Below are 14,608 nucleotides of genomic sequence, written 5' to 3'. Positions count from 1 at the left end.
TTTACTGAAGTAACAGATTGTGTTCACTGCCTTTGCATCCTTCGATGATGCACCATGGCTTCTGCCCTCACCAACTCAAAATTTTGAGAAAAGATCACTTTCCTCTAAACAAGGACATTTCTCTGTCTTCATCTTACTTGATCCTTTAGTGGCATTTTACACTGTCAGTCACTGTCTTTTTAAAGTGGCCCGACTCGTGACACCATACCCCCTTGATTCTTTTTTTTAAAGATTTTATTTATTTATTTGACAGAGAGAAATCACAAGAGAGGCAGGCAGAGAGAGGAAGGGAAGCAGGCTCTCCGCTGAGCGGAGAGCCCGATGCGGGACTCGATCCCAGGACCCTGAGATCATGACCTGAGCTGAAGGCAGCGGCTTAACCCACTGAGCCACCCAAGCACCCTACCCCCTTGATTCTTAACCAACTTTCTGACAGCTCTCTCTCAGTCATCTTTGCAAGATCCTCTTCCTCTGCTGATCTGGAAATGTTGGTGTACCCCTGAGTTCTCTGTCTGGCCCTTTTCTATTCTCCTTCTGCTCCCTCTTCTTAGACCAGCTTATTCATACCAATGGATCCCACAGACTTTTGCAGGCTGATGCTTCTTAACTATACATCCCCATTCTAGAACATTCTCCCACACTCCAACTGGCCTATATATAATTTAAGGACCTCACATCTAAAAATATTCCAAATCCAATTATTATCTTCCTACTTCAAACATGCTACTATATCCTTTTGACAACACTTTCCAATAGATTCTAATCTACTCTCTCTCTCCTCTACTGCCCAGTGTCCCTTACTTAGTTCAGGTCATCTCCCCAGGACAGTTGCAGGAATCTCTATCACTAATCTTACTGCACTTCTCTGCCCCTCTCCAACTTAACCTGCCATAGTAGGTTCAGATCTATCTGAAAAGCCTGTGGAAATCCTTTCAATTGTTAAGAATTGAGACGGAAGAGACAAACTTAGATTCATCTCCATACTCCACAAGACCTCTCATAATCTGGCCTCTACCTCATACATGAGCAAGTCTTCCATTATTTACCAACGGAACTACTTGACGGTCCTGGAACACACAATATTATTGCAAGCCTTTTCGTATCTATTTTCATGGATTAAAATGCCCTCTTCCACCACCGACATGCAAAGTAAGCTCCTCTTTATCTTTTGTTGCCAATCCCAGCCGTCTCCAGTCTCCTTCTTAGTCACACACACAGACATATCACTGCCAGCAGAGAGCTGTGTGTCCTCACAGACGTCGTCATCTCTGCACCTTGCCCACGAGAGATAAGAGCCACCACACTGAACTATTTATGACACAGCTGCTGGACTTTGTGCTCCTTGAGGCCATAATCAGCACCATAATTATCTTGTTATACTAATGCCCAGCGCGCCCGACACACAGTCCTCCATAAAGGCTTGTGGAACAACAGAAGGAAAAATGCATAAGGACACACAGCCATGAGAAATGAAGAACGAACTAAAGAAGTGGCCTACCCCAAAGCACAAAGTATTTAAATACTACTTAACTATATGTCCTAGCCAGTGGATCTCATTTCATTCATTCATTCATTCATTCATTCATTCATACAACGAACACTTATTCAGCACCCACAATACACAGAAGGCCATACCACACAAGAAACAAAGTGCCGGTAACAGTCTTGTCAGCTTTCTCAAGTCACTGCAACCCCCGACAATACAAAAGCCTTCCTGGTCAATCCCACACATTCCCAACTGTCACTAGGAAGACAAAGAAAAAACATACACGAATTGGTAGAAAGATGACCCTGTGATGGGTAAGCATTATACTTAACCACCTTCTTTAACACATCCCTAAGCTCATTCCTTCTTCCTTAACACACTCACCTGCTTTGTTCATTATGAATTTGGAGTTCACCATTGTCCATATGAACATCTACATTACAAATTCCATATTAAGCCAATTCTATTTCTAAGAGGTACAGCCTCAACATGAAAAACATGCCCAAATAATTTGGCTTTATCCAACCCGTACCTCCAAGCAATAACAAAGACAAATCAACATGAAAAAAATTCGCAGTGGTTTAAGGTGATAGATCTTTATACCACATAAACAAATACAGTTTCTATGAAAAATAAAGCTTTAACGGACCTAAAAGAAAACATAATAGAACACTTATGTAATTGTAGAGAAAGGGGAGACTATTTTAGCATAATGCCAAAGCAAAAGCCATACAAGGTCGATAGAGGTGATTAAACATTTAAAGTTTCTTTATATTAGAAAACAAAGGAAATGCACACTGGAAAAAAATTAACATGTGCATCATAAGAACACATTAATATCTTAAAAGTTTTAAAAGAATTATATACGATATACAGTTCAAACAAATAAAAAGAAACCTACAAATGACCATCCTAAGAGGAAAACAATTGATAAACATGAATGAAAATTTATGAGAGAAATACAAATGATCCTCAAGAAATGGTCAAAGAACACTCAGTTTTAATTAAGTATGGCACTTTCAAACACTGTGATCACAAGTTTCAATATGGAACAATCATCCTGATCCTTCAGGAGGACTCTAGCAACATCTATCAAAAACCAAACAAGCATACTCTTTGACCTAGCAATTCTGCCTCAAGATATTTGTCCTGGGGAAATAATCAGTGGCCTATGCTAAGACAACTATATGAGGACATGTATTACAACACTGTAACAGAGAAACTGAAAGTAACCTTAAGGTTCCAAGGAAGGGGATTATTTAAGTAAAAAATATATTTGAAGGATGACACGTGTCCTACAATTAAAAAGTCCCACTTTAGGCGCCTGGGTGGCTCAGTGGATTAAGCCACTGCCTTCAGCTCAGGTCATGATCTCAGGGTCCTGGGATCGAGCCCCGCATCGGGCTCTCTGCTCTGCAGGGAGCCTGTTTCCTCCTCTCTCTCTGCCTGCTCTCTGCCTACTTGTGATCTCTCTCTCTGTCAAATAAATAAATAAAATCTTAAAAAAAAAAAAAAAGTCCCACTTTAGGCTTCCTAAGAACAGGAATACTAAGAACAAATTACCCTCAATACACTCCCAGTACAAAATCATATAAAACTGCTGAGTATTTGTATACATATGTGTCACATACACACATACACCCATACCTGCCTTCACAAATGCCTAGTCAAGCTGGCCAAAAGAGTAATGAACCTCTTGGAAAGCCAAAATGTGTTAAGAAATCAGTCAATGTGAAATAACACTGAACCAAGGAGCCAGGTACATCCCAATCCTGGATGACTGCTAATTTTGACTTTCACAGGCAGAAAGCAAGTAAAAAGTGGGAAGTCAAAAACCTCTGCAGAAACCTGGGACATCCCACTCACAATCCCTAAATCCCCTAAATTTAGGGGAAAAGATATACTGACCCGCATCGCATAGGAAACACGTAAGGAAATAGGACTGGCTCAGACTCGAGTATAAGCAGGAAAGAGTCTCCCCTGAGAATTTGCATCCAGATACATGCCCTCAATACCGGGGAGGCTTGAATTCACACAGTCTGTGCAGCCACTCAAAAGATCTCAAGCTGAACATTTAAACTGAAGTGAAGACCCCAAAGTGCCTTCAAGGCATCTAGTAGAAGCAAATGCAAGATTTTTCTGAACTGATTCACTTTGAATTCTCAAAGAATTCCCAAAGAAAAAGTTCCTAGAAATGTGAGATCACATTAAAAAAAAAAAAAAAAATTGGGCGCCTGGGTGGCTCAGTGGGTTAAGCCGCTGCCTTCGGCTCAGGTCATGATCTCAGGGTCCTGGGATCGAGTCCCGCATCGGGCTCTCTGCTCAGCAGCGAGCCTGCTTCCCTCTCTCTCTCTCTGCCTGCCTCTCTGCCTACTTGTGATCTCTCTCTGTCAAATAAATAAAAATAAAATCTTTAAAAAAAAAAAAATTGCAAAACACATGAGGAAGTAAACCAACACATACAAGAATCATTAAAAACAACAAACAGAGTTGGACCTACAAAATCTACAGATAATGGAATTATTTAATACAACTTATAAAATAAAACTGTTTATGGGCGCCTGGGTGGCTCAGTCAGTTAAGTGTCTGCCTCTCCTTCTGTCCCTCTCCCTTGCTCGTGCGCTCTCTCTCTCTAGTAAGTAAAATTTTTAAAAAAATTTTTTTGATATGTTCCTAAGTTTTTTAAAAAAAGGCAGTATATTATGCCTCAAGGTCTTTTTTTTTTATTTATTTATTTGACAGAGATCACAAGTTGGCAGAGAGGCTGGTAGAGAGAGAGGGGAGGCAGGCTCCCCGCTGAGCAGAGAGCCCGATGTGGGGCTCAGTCCCAGGACCCCGAGATCACAACCTGAGCAGAAGGCAGAGGCTTAACCCGCTGAGCCACCCAGGTGCTCCTCTAGGGTCATTTTTACAAGAAGTGTAGTTTACAGGCACATGTATTGTACTTAGAAGAGCTGGTTTTAAAAAATTGTTAGTGTATGCTTATTTTAAGTGGAAAAATTTGTCAATTTTTGATTTATGCTTTTTAATCTTTTCCAGGGATTCTGAATTATATATGTATAATTTTTATAACAAGTTACCTAAACTTTTTAAAACAATGCTGAACATATGTATTCAAGTATATGAAAAAAACATTCCAAAATGTCAACAGCCAATATTTCTAGTTTGTAAGAATTTGAATGATTTTTACCTATAGTTTCTAATCCACAATCACACAAGTATAGGTACAAATATAGATAAATTATATGTACAAATACAGAAGGAAACAGTTGGTATTTTAAAACATATACAGTGGCTTTACAAGAATGCTATTACTACATGACCTATAATTTTTATATTTTATAATTTTCATTTGTTTTTTATCGTTAATATCATTTCCATTTTATACATTTCCATTCGTTGTTTCAAAATTCAGAAAAAAATTAACATGTGCATATAAATATGTAGGTGAGCCAGTTGGTCTCAGAATTCTGGGTAGAACTTTGTGCAAGAAAACCCCATTTTAAAATTATCAAAACTGAGAACAAACATGCAGCATATCCACACATTTACATACAATGTTTTCAGAGGGTTATACTGTTATGGGAAAGTGTTGTCTTTAAATGTTAAAATTTTAAAGACCACAACCAAAATAGGTGCAGATCTCATAAGTCATCTGCAGGAAGATAACAGGCAGCAATAACAGAATGCTAGCAGTGGCTGTCCCTGGTGGTAGTGTTTCCTTCTTACATTAATATCAGGGGAGAGAGAGAACAAGAGGGCCAGTCAGGGTTTCTCAGTGTTGACACACATCTGGCCCCAATTTTTGAGTCCTGGGAATCAGAGCAGGGCAAACAAGAGAACCAGGAAAATAAGACAGGAACTGAAACCACCTATCTTAAAACACATTAAAATTTAGAATTATTGGCACTTAGAGGGGGAAAGTCAACATTGACTAGGGCCTTTCGACATAAGGAGAAAAGACCAATGTGACTAAGGAAAGGGGGCATAGCTAATAATGCGTGGCGGCTGCCACTTCTCTTTAATGCCATCAAAATCCACATCAGATACATGAGTTGTGTGCTTGCATAGAGTATCTTTAACCTAAAAACCAGATTTTAATCTCTTATTTATTCAGGAATCAACATTCAAACTATAGGCAACATACTTTCATGAGACTTTAAATATGCATTATTATTAGCAAATGACGGGAAAACCTCACATTGCCTGGTTGAGTTTACACAAAAGGTCATGACTCCCCCTTTCTACAAGCAGATCCCTAATCAAAGGACAGGAATACAAAGTCTCAGAACAGAACTTTTAATTTATTCTATCCAGTCTTCGTCTGATCTCTAAAGAAGTGATTCTGCTGTGCCTTCCAAATTCGCAGCAGACCTGATGTATAAACATCGAATCATCAAAGACAGTTCAAGAGAGCACTCTGCTTCCAGAAACATTACAAGGAAAAACTAAGCGCTTCTACACCTGCAAATAATAAACTTCAAAGACAACCCCAAACTAGCCTGGCATTTATCACTAATGTGCCTAAGTATATGTGTGTACACTCAATCGACCAACTATAGTTTACCTCGTCTTCTTCAGCTCTGAGTTCTTGCATAGTGTCCTCAAACTTCTAAGTGTGCCGTTCATACAATTAATAGTATCTCCCAAATGGAAGGAAATCTCTAGTCCAGTTCTGCCTCTTATCCAATGCTTTAATCAGGCCTACATTCTCCAGTAGCTGCAGGAAACTTCCAGTGATGGGAAGCTCACTACCTTCCAAGGCCAACCATGAAATCCTCAAGCAGGTTGCTTCCTAGAAATTCTCTCTTAGATTTAGTTCAAGTCATTCTGACCGAGAAGCCCATCCACGGGACCCAGCCGCTCTTCTGTAGTTAAACTGAATCTCATCCTTCAAACAGGGGAAGGTGTAGCAGACAGATGAACCCAGCGGTCAGGTCACCCGTTTCTTTCTTTCTGTCATTTCTCACGATGCGTTTCACACATTTTCAGAGAAATGCCCCCACTCTCCACTCAGAGCACAGCTGTTCTCAAAGGGTGACAGCTAAAATACCTGATAGTGGAGCACCCTTGCTGGATGGTTCTACCCAAGCCAAGAGATGGTGAAACCAACCTGTCATTTGCACGTGTGTTAATTTTCACATGTGCGGTGTACGGAGAACACATTGCAGTGAAAGAAAGTCTACACGTTGGTATAATAGCCACGTCAAACGTCCCCGCTTCAGAAACTGCTACTACTACGAAACAGAGAATTAAAAAAATTAAAGTTCTGAAATCTGCTGTTTCTCGAAGAAAATGTGGTCCACCAATAGAATCTGCTTAAAAATGCAACGTCCTGGATCCTTCCCAGGTTGCATGAATCAGAATGTCTGTGAGAGGGCCTGGGACTTTGAGTTTTAAAATAACAGTCTCTGGTGATTATGACACAATGTAACGGGTGAGCACCAGCGGCCTACGCCATGATCGCTACATTGCTGTTGCCTTACCACACACACATCTCCCTGGCCCTCTCCCTCCATCTCCTGGCAGTCCACAAAGCCAGAAACGAAAGGACCAGTACCATCTCACCTGCTTTCAACTGGTGGCCCAACTGGGATTAGAACCAAGTAACAGTAATCACTTCTTTTAGCTCCGGTCCAAGCTTGTCCCTCAAAAGGAGAACAGCCAGTCTGTGAGGTAGTAGGAGAAGGAGGAGAGGGGGCTGAGTATTAGACGGGGCTAAATTTGGGCAAACAGCCTAAAGCAATTATCCACACTTGATCCTTGGAGGTAAGCGGTAAAAAGCTGAGAAACTGCTCAATGTGGAGAGAAGGGAGGAAATCCCAAGCAACAGAGAAGGGGAATTCCTGTGACTGTACAGGACACACTAGCTGCCTTCAGCCCATGGCTTGGTGAAGGTTCTGTTGTTTCACTCTTAGAATGTTGTCGAGTCCTCTTGATCTCAAACGAAGCTTTATGCCATTTAGAAAGCATTTTTTGCCAGGTAAGCAAACTCAAAAACAAAGTCTGCGTTTGCTGCAACTAGAACCAAAATCCAAAGGTCCCTTTTATATGCAGGGATGAGGATCAAAGTCATTTCCTCAAATATCAAGGAGCACACACACACACACACACACAAGGAGCACACACAAACTGTGCCCATCACAACTGGGTCCTCGTTTTTCAAACTACACTTCATTCTCCTGCCAAACACAGACGCAAACTGCAGACAAAACATCCTACCACAGAACTAAATCTGAAAATGCCCGGGACCAACAAATCCACAAGAAAGGGGGCGAAAGTCCAAACCCGAAATGGTAAGTGTAATAACAATGATCCTTTACCATGTGGTAAAAGATGAATCCAATTAATGTTACCTTAAAAAGAATTTCAAGAGTTCCTCTCTTTTCTGTTATAACTGCCCAGGATAGGCCTCAAAAACCGGCAGTTTGGTGGAGACATTTTCTGACCAATGTACTACTTCACCCTGTGTGGACTCTATGACCCAAGCGTTAGTGGATTCCATAATCTGTCAAACATTTACAATTACAAGGGGATCAATAAAAATGGAATTGTCCTACAGTTGTTTTCTAGATTGCACTGATTCCAAAGTGACAAAGAGAAGGAAAAAAACAAATACATTCTCAAAATTACATTCTGTTAAATCATGAGACTGGAAGGGATCTTAAAGATGATCTGTTAAATCCCTGGCCATCCATTCCCTCTTCCAAACAACTCAGTCGTCAAGCAAGTCATTATCAAGGGCAATTTCAACATATCCAATAGTCTGACCTCTCTGCTTAGCTCCTCATTACTCAGAGTCGCCTGGTGACACTTCCAAATCCCCCTTTCTAACTGGAACTGGACATTCATACAGATGTTTTCACTCACATACAATATATCTGCCCTTGGATGTCAAGTTCCCAGCTTCCCACCCTGTCCAATCAAAATGCCACGGTCTGCCCCCTCAGCTCACCACATACCAGCTCGCTACCTCTCGTTCCTTTCTGCCCTTTCAAACCCCAATTCTGATTAAACTCCAAACTGCCTGTTCTGTTCCTGTTCACAGCCTCCAGGGGTCCCATGGAGAAAACAAGATGAAGATTCACTGCTAACCGATGTGTTCTAATCTCAGCAGAGCCCACAATAGTGCCCTTAGTGCTGTCACTTCTCTTTGCTCTCCTCCATTTCTCATGGTATTTCTTCTAAGTCTTTAATCCTTTCAAATAAGCTCCATAACTTGCACATCCATCATGGAGAAATCAGTAAGCATCAGGCAAGAACCCCCTTTAAGTTCTGTCCTCCCCCCCACCCCGCTCCCCACTACTGCCCATCACTTAAATAATCTGGGCCATTTTTTTCACGTATCTTCTCTGGCTTACACACCACACACAGCCTAGACCACACCTCTCAGGGAAATCTTTTATGAACCTCCTCCCCACCCAGATTAATTGCTACCTGTTCTTTGCTGCCTCTGAATTTATACATACTTCAGATTACACGGTGACCATTTGGCTGGTGGCACGAACATGAACACCGACAGGACCAGGTATCATAAACCAATGAAGTATCTAGCAAAAATATATCTTCAATGTGCATGATGATACAGAGACCATGCTTGTTCTAGAACCAATCATAATGATGCTCACCGTCTTACCTTTTAAAACCCTGCACCAAATAAAACGCAGAGGAAGCCAGTTCATTTAGCCAAAGACACACGATGTCAGGGCCTTTGTTTCCCTTCCTTCTACTTCTTGAGGTGAAAAAGCTAAGGAATATGCCTGTGGGTATTTTCATAGCCTACCTGTGGTTCATAGACTGGTCCACGTTCACTCTACCCTCAACGGGACAGACGCTTAAAGCACACAGATACACACTTCGCCGATTACAAGGAAAGGATGCAGTGTTGAGTTGAACTCACAGTTACTCAATATTTACCAAAAATATTTTGTGAGAAATAACATTCACAGGCAAAATCTTGAAAGGTACTGAGCCCACTGTTCCACAAGGAATCTGGAAGGTCTATGCTTGGACAGAGCCACACCAGCAAAGAGCTACCTGTCTGAATTATCTTGCCCTGACTCCCATAGAACTGCTTTTCTGAGATAAGCTTTGGCATTATGCCCTTGACCCATACTGAGCAACATTATTTTTTTAACCCCAATGTTACATTCATTATAAAGACTGTGTTTGGAGACAATGTTAATTATACTAACATATTTAATGTTTCGAGAACCATAGATAAAACCTTCTCTCCTCCCAGGGCCATGAAATGTTGTGTCCTCTCTTTAGTCCTGATGCTCAAAGGTTGTCCGGATCATAGAACTGATCATGTTCCCTCTTCGAGTCAACTACTAGGAAGAAGAGTAAAATGTCAAGTCCTTTCCTAAGGAAAAGACAGGGAGACCCTCCGTCTTGGTCTTTGCTTAAATTCACACTCTCTTTTTCTCTCTGCATTTCCTTCCTGTGCATATTAAACTTCTTTTTCTTCAGGAGGGAAATGCACAAATAACCAACACAGTATTTTCAGTTAGTTCCCACCTGTACAGTTTGTCAGTATTTTAAAGACAAGGCCTCCCTTCTCACTCATTTTGTAGCTCTGGAGTCTAATAAGCAATCATTTATTGCCAAATTGAATGATATCACGTGATTACTTCCAGTTATGGCTGAAATGGTAAACTACCTCCTTCTTAAGGAAGGTCATTTAATTTCCTCAGAAGAATAAAAGTGGCCTCTGTCCCTAATACGAATGGCTTCTAGAAGGCATTGTGGAGACAACCTTCAGGAAAACACAGTAAACAAGTACAGGTATAAACACTACATAATTTTTAGTTATTTGCTATCCATTTTTAGAATATTTGTCCCATTTGTGAGTAGTTAACCAGTTCTTCTGTAGAAGCCTACTAACCAGAAATATTCCACAATCAGTTAATACAGTGAATGCAGTTAAAACCAAAATATGTTATGGCATATTAAAATCTGTGTATTCAAAGGGTAAAGGACCAAGAGAAACCTTAAGAAAATGTTCTCTGTTAGAATATCTAACTGTGGGGGAGTGAAAATATTACCACAAAGGGAAGAAGTATATCCACTAGTGAGGGCTGATCAGTTCCACTCAGTGTCGTCCAGGACTGATTATTATTAAAGCTTGCGGCTCTGATCATTTTCCAAGTTCTGCAAATCCACATTTATACAAATTTCGATCTTCAAATTTTTCTGAAATTCAGCTGGCAGTACTGTGAAGTATTATCATTGTTTCAGAAAGCAACTTAATAATTTCTCCTTACTAGTCATAAAAATCATCCCTACTTTTTGAGTAAGACCTAACTAGGAATCTAAAGAAATCACCCAAGGGGTGCCTGGGTGGTGTAGTTGGTTAAGCCTCCGATTCTTGGTTTAAATGCTCAGGTCTGATCTCAGGGTCTTGGGATCAAGCTCTTCGTGGGGCCCCGCACTCAGCATGGAGTCCACTTCTCTCCCTCTGTTCCCCTCCCCTGTGTGCATGCGTGATCTCGCCTTAAAAAAATAAGTCTTAAAAAAAATCATCTGAAATGCAGAAAAGCCACGCATACAAAGGTGTTCACTGAAGTGAGAGGTAGAGCTACTGCTGGAATTAAGGTCACCTCTAATTAGGATATACTATTAAGACAAAGGACAGGATATTCATTGTACCCAATAAGATACTGACCCTATAAAACGTACCAAGAGATTAGAAGGAAATATCTCACAAAAAATTGACAATTGCTATCTCCAGGTGGTAACTGTAATTTGTTTTTACCTTCTTTATATTGAGAAATGAGAAAATGAGTAAATGAGAAAACCATTCCAAAAACAGGACAATGGTCAAATGAACAACAGTTTAACAACTTAATCCAAATGGATTACTATTAGGCTTTTAAAAAATATAATGATTCAGTCCATATGGCCATATCTAACAGTAAACAGAAAATGGTCAGTAAAGGCACAAAAACAGACATATAGATCAACAGAATAAAAGAGCCCACATATGCTTATATGGTCAATAAATCTACAACAAAGGAGGCAAGAATGTATAATGGAGAAAGACAGTCTCTTCAACAAATGGTACTGGGAAAACTGGACAGCTACATGCAAAAAATGAAATAGACCACCTTCTTATAGCATACATAAAATAAACTCAAAATAAAGACCTAAATGTGAGACCTGAAACCATAAATTTCCTAGAAAACATGGGCAGTAATCTCTCCCAAATCAGTCATAGAAACATTTTTCTAGCTATGTCTCCTGAGGCAAGGGAGACAAGCAAAATAATACTATCAGACTTAATCAAAATAAAAAAGCTTCTGCATGGAAAATGAAACAATCCACAAAACAAAAAGACAATCTATTGACTGGGAGAAGATATTTACAAATGATATATCTAATAAAGGATGAATATCCAAATAAAGAACTTCTACAACTCAAACCCCAAAAACCAAGTAATCCAATTTAAAAGTAGGCAGAAGATATGAACAGACATTTTCCCAAAGAATAAAGATGGCCAACAGACACATGAAAAGATGCTCAACATCACTCATCATGAGGGAAATGCAAATCAAAAGTATAATGAAGTATTACCTCATATCTGCTTGGATGGCTAAAATAGAGAACACAAGAAATAACAGTGTTGGCAAGGCTCTGGAGAAAAAGGAACCCTCATGCACTGTTGGTGGGAATGCATATTGGTGGAAAACTGTATGAAGTTCCTCAAGAAATTAAAAACAGAACTACCCTATGATCCAGTAACTCTACTGCACATTTCCCCGAAGAAAACAAAAACACAAATTCAAAGATGGATGCATTCTATGTTCATTGCAGCGTAATTTACAATAGCCGCAATATGGAAGCAACCCAAGTGTCCATACCTAGATGAATGAATAAAGATGTGGTGTACACACAAACACACCACACACACACACACACACACACACACACAGTATTACTTCAGCCATAAAAAGGATGCAATCTTGCCATTTGTAACATATATCGATCTAGAGGGTATAATGCTAAGTGAAATAAGTCAGATGGTCACATGATTTCACTCATATGTGGAATTTAAAAAACAAGCAAACAAAAAAAGAGACCAAAAACAAAACAAAAAAACCCAGACTCTTAATTATAGAGAACTGATGGTCACCAGAGGGGAGGTAGGTGGGGGGATGGGTGAAATAAGTGAATCGGATTAATTGTACACTTATTGTGATGAGCACTGAATCATGCAGAGAATTGTTCAATCACTATATTGTACACCTGAAACTAATATAACACTGTATATTACACTTGAATTAAAAAAAATTAACTTTTTAAAAAAAAAAAGAAAATGGTCAGTAGAAACAAAAACACTTTTGTTAACTCTAGGTAGAAGTAGGCCATAAAATAGACCACAGTGGAAATAGGCCATAAAATTAACATGATTAAATGAAAAATATACTACATTAGGGAACTGCAAACATGAGTGGGTTTGTTTATTTAAATATTGCCATAATGCAGTGGTTTCATAACGTTTAGTTTCAGAAAATTTTTAAGCATTTTAAGGAATATTCTAATCAGTGTTTTTATGTAAAAACTTTTTAAAAGGGGTTGAACAGTTTTGAATACTTTAAGATATGTTTACTGAAAAATTTTTACTAGCTGAGTTATTCCACCATCAAAATAGGATGAAAAAGGAAAGGACCCAGGTAATGATCAGGTCAGTACATTCTCCCTGTATTAGAATTAGCCCCAAACAGTCCACTAACCTCTGCTGTAATAGCAATGGACATGCTTAAAACTTTTTTCCCCAAATTAATGGAATGTTAAGTATGTCTTTTACAGTAACTATTATAGTTACTGTAAAATAATATATTTAGACATGAAACCTGAGCTGATTCTTGCTCCTAGAGAAGGTGTTCAATAAGGTCCCTAATTGCTAGAGCAGATAAGAATTTGTGATTTGTGGTCTTCCACTTTGAGGTGGCCAAATGCTTGAAGAGTTGCCAAGATTCCATTTCCCAAGGTCATGGTGACAAAGCAGCTCTGCTTGAGGGCTGACATTCCCTTGAACAAGCAGAGATGTTCAAGTGATGCTCCTAATTCTGAAGATAAAATTCCTCCAGGGAGCTTTAGATTTCTGTCTACACAACTTCAATCCTTGAGCGATCCAGAATGCCTTTCCTTAGAACACTAGGCAGTGCATGAGAACACCCTGTGCCTCTTCCTGGCTTTGTCTGCCTTAAACTTAACCTAACTCCATGACTCCAAACCCTTCTGATTCACTTATTTCTAGTACTAGCCTTAAGCAATACATGCGCCTATTACCTGCCTGGATTTATGCCCAACCTGTATCCCAAACACCACCTACATGACCTGCCCCTGCCTTGTCCTAGATCAGGAGCCCTGAGGTCCTGGCCAGGTTTCCACATAGTTTCAGCTTAAAGAGAAGATAATTTAACAACAAATAAAGGAATATGAGCAGATGAATCAGCACCAAAACCCATTAATTAAAATACCCACAGCTACCCGAACTTCTTGAATAAATATTATGAATGAGGAATCAGATGAAGCTCAAACAGAAAAAGCATGTGTCTTGTCTTTTTTTTTCAAGTACATTTTACTCAAAAATAAGAACAAGTGAAATAAAGCACTCCTAAGTAAAATAATGACTCAAAACTTCGAAATTACAAAAAACTCCATTTAATCAACTGATTTAATATGCGTGTAAGAGAGTCATCAAGTACTTTTCTTCTGTTCCACTAAGACCCATTCTTTATCAAATATTCTTTAATTAAACTTGGAATAGTCATTAAAACTGAATTAGTCTTCTACGTGATTCCTTAGCCCTTTAAATCTCTTAGAAATAACTAACCTCACTCACTGTTCAATGGGTTTTTATAAAATGTGGATTTTTATATATTCATATACATTTTATTATTTTTATATTTTATATTTATTTATATTTCTATATATTTACATTGTATTTATATATATTTTATTTATATATATTTTATATATTATATATTTTATATATGTTATATAGTATATATATTATTATTATTATATATTCAATGGGATTTTATAAAATGTGGGTTATATATAACTTAGATACTGCACATTTCCCCCAAAGCAACTACTCATAAAATAAACTGA

At 39.0% G+C, this 14,608-nt stretch overlaps 1 protein-coding gene across 6 annotated transcripts in view; it reads right to left on the bottom strand.

Annotated features, from left to right (window-relative positions):
• Window positions 1–14,608, bottom strand: part of LPAR1 (lysophosphatidic acid receptor 1) — a 140,510-nt gene that overhangs the window by 110,151 nt on the left and 15,751 nt on the right. The window contains exon 1 of one of the 6 annotated variants that reach the window (XM_046023484.1): window positions 7,055–7,139. The exons of the other annotated variants lie outside the window; for them this stretch is intronic. The gene's annotated coding sequence lies outside the window, so the exon portion shown is untranslated. Of the gene's footprint in view, window positions 1–7,054; window positions 7,140–14,608 lie in introns of those variants that run through there. 6 annotated transcript variants of the gene reach the window in all.

Source organism: Meles meles, chromosome 11, assembly GCF_922984935.1.
Source record: "Meles meles chromosome 11, mMelMel3.1 paternal haplotype, whole genome shotgun sequence".
Classification (NCBI taxonomy): domain Eukaryota; kingdom Metazoa; phylum Chordata; class Mammalia; order Carnivora; family Mustelidae; genus Meles; species Meles meles.
The sequence above is the reverse complement of the archived record's forward strand: the minus strand, read 5'-3'. Positions and strand labels throughout refer to the sequence as shown.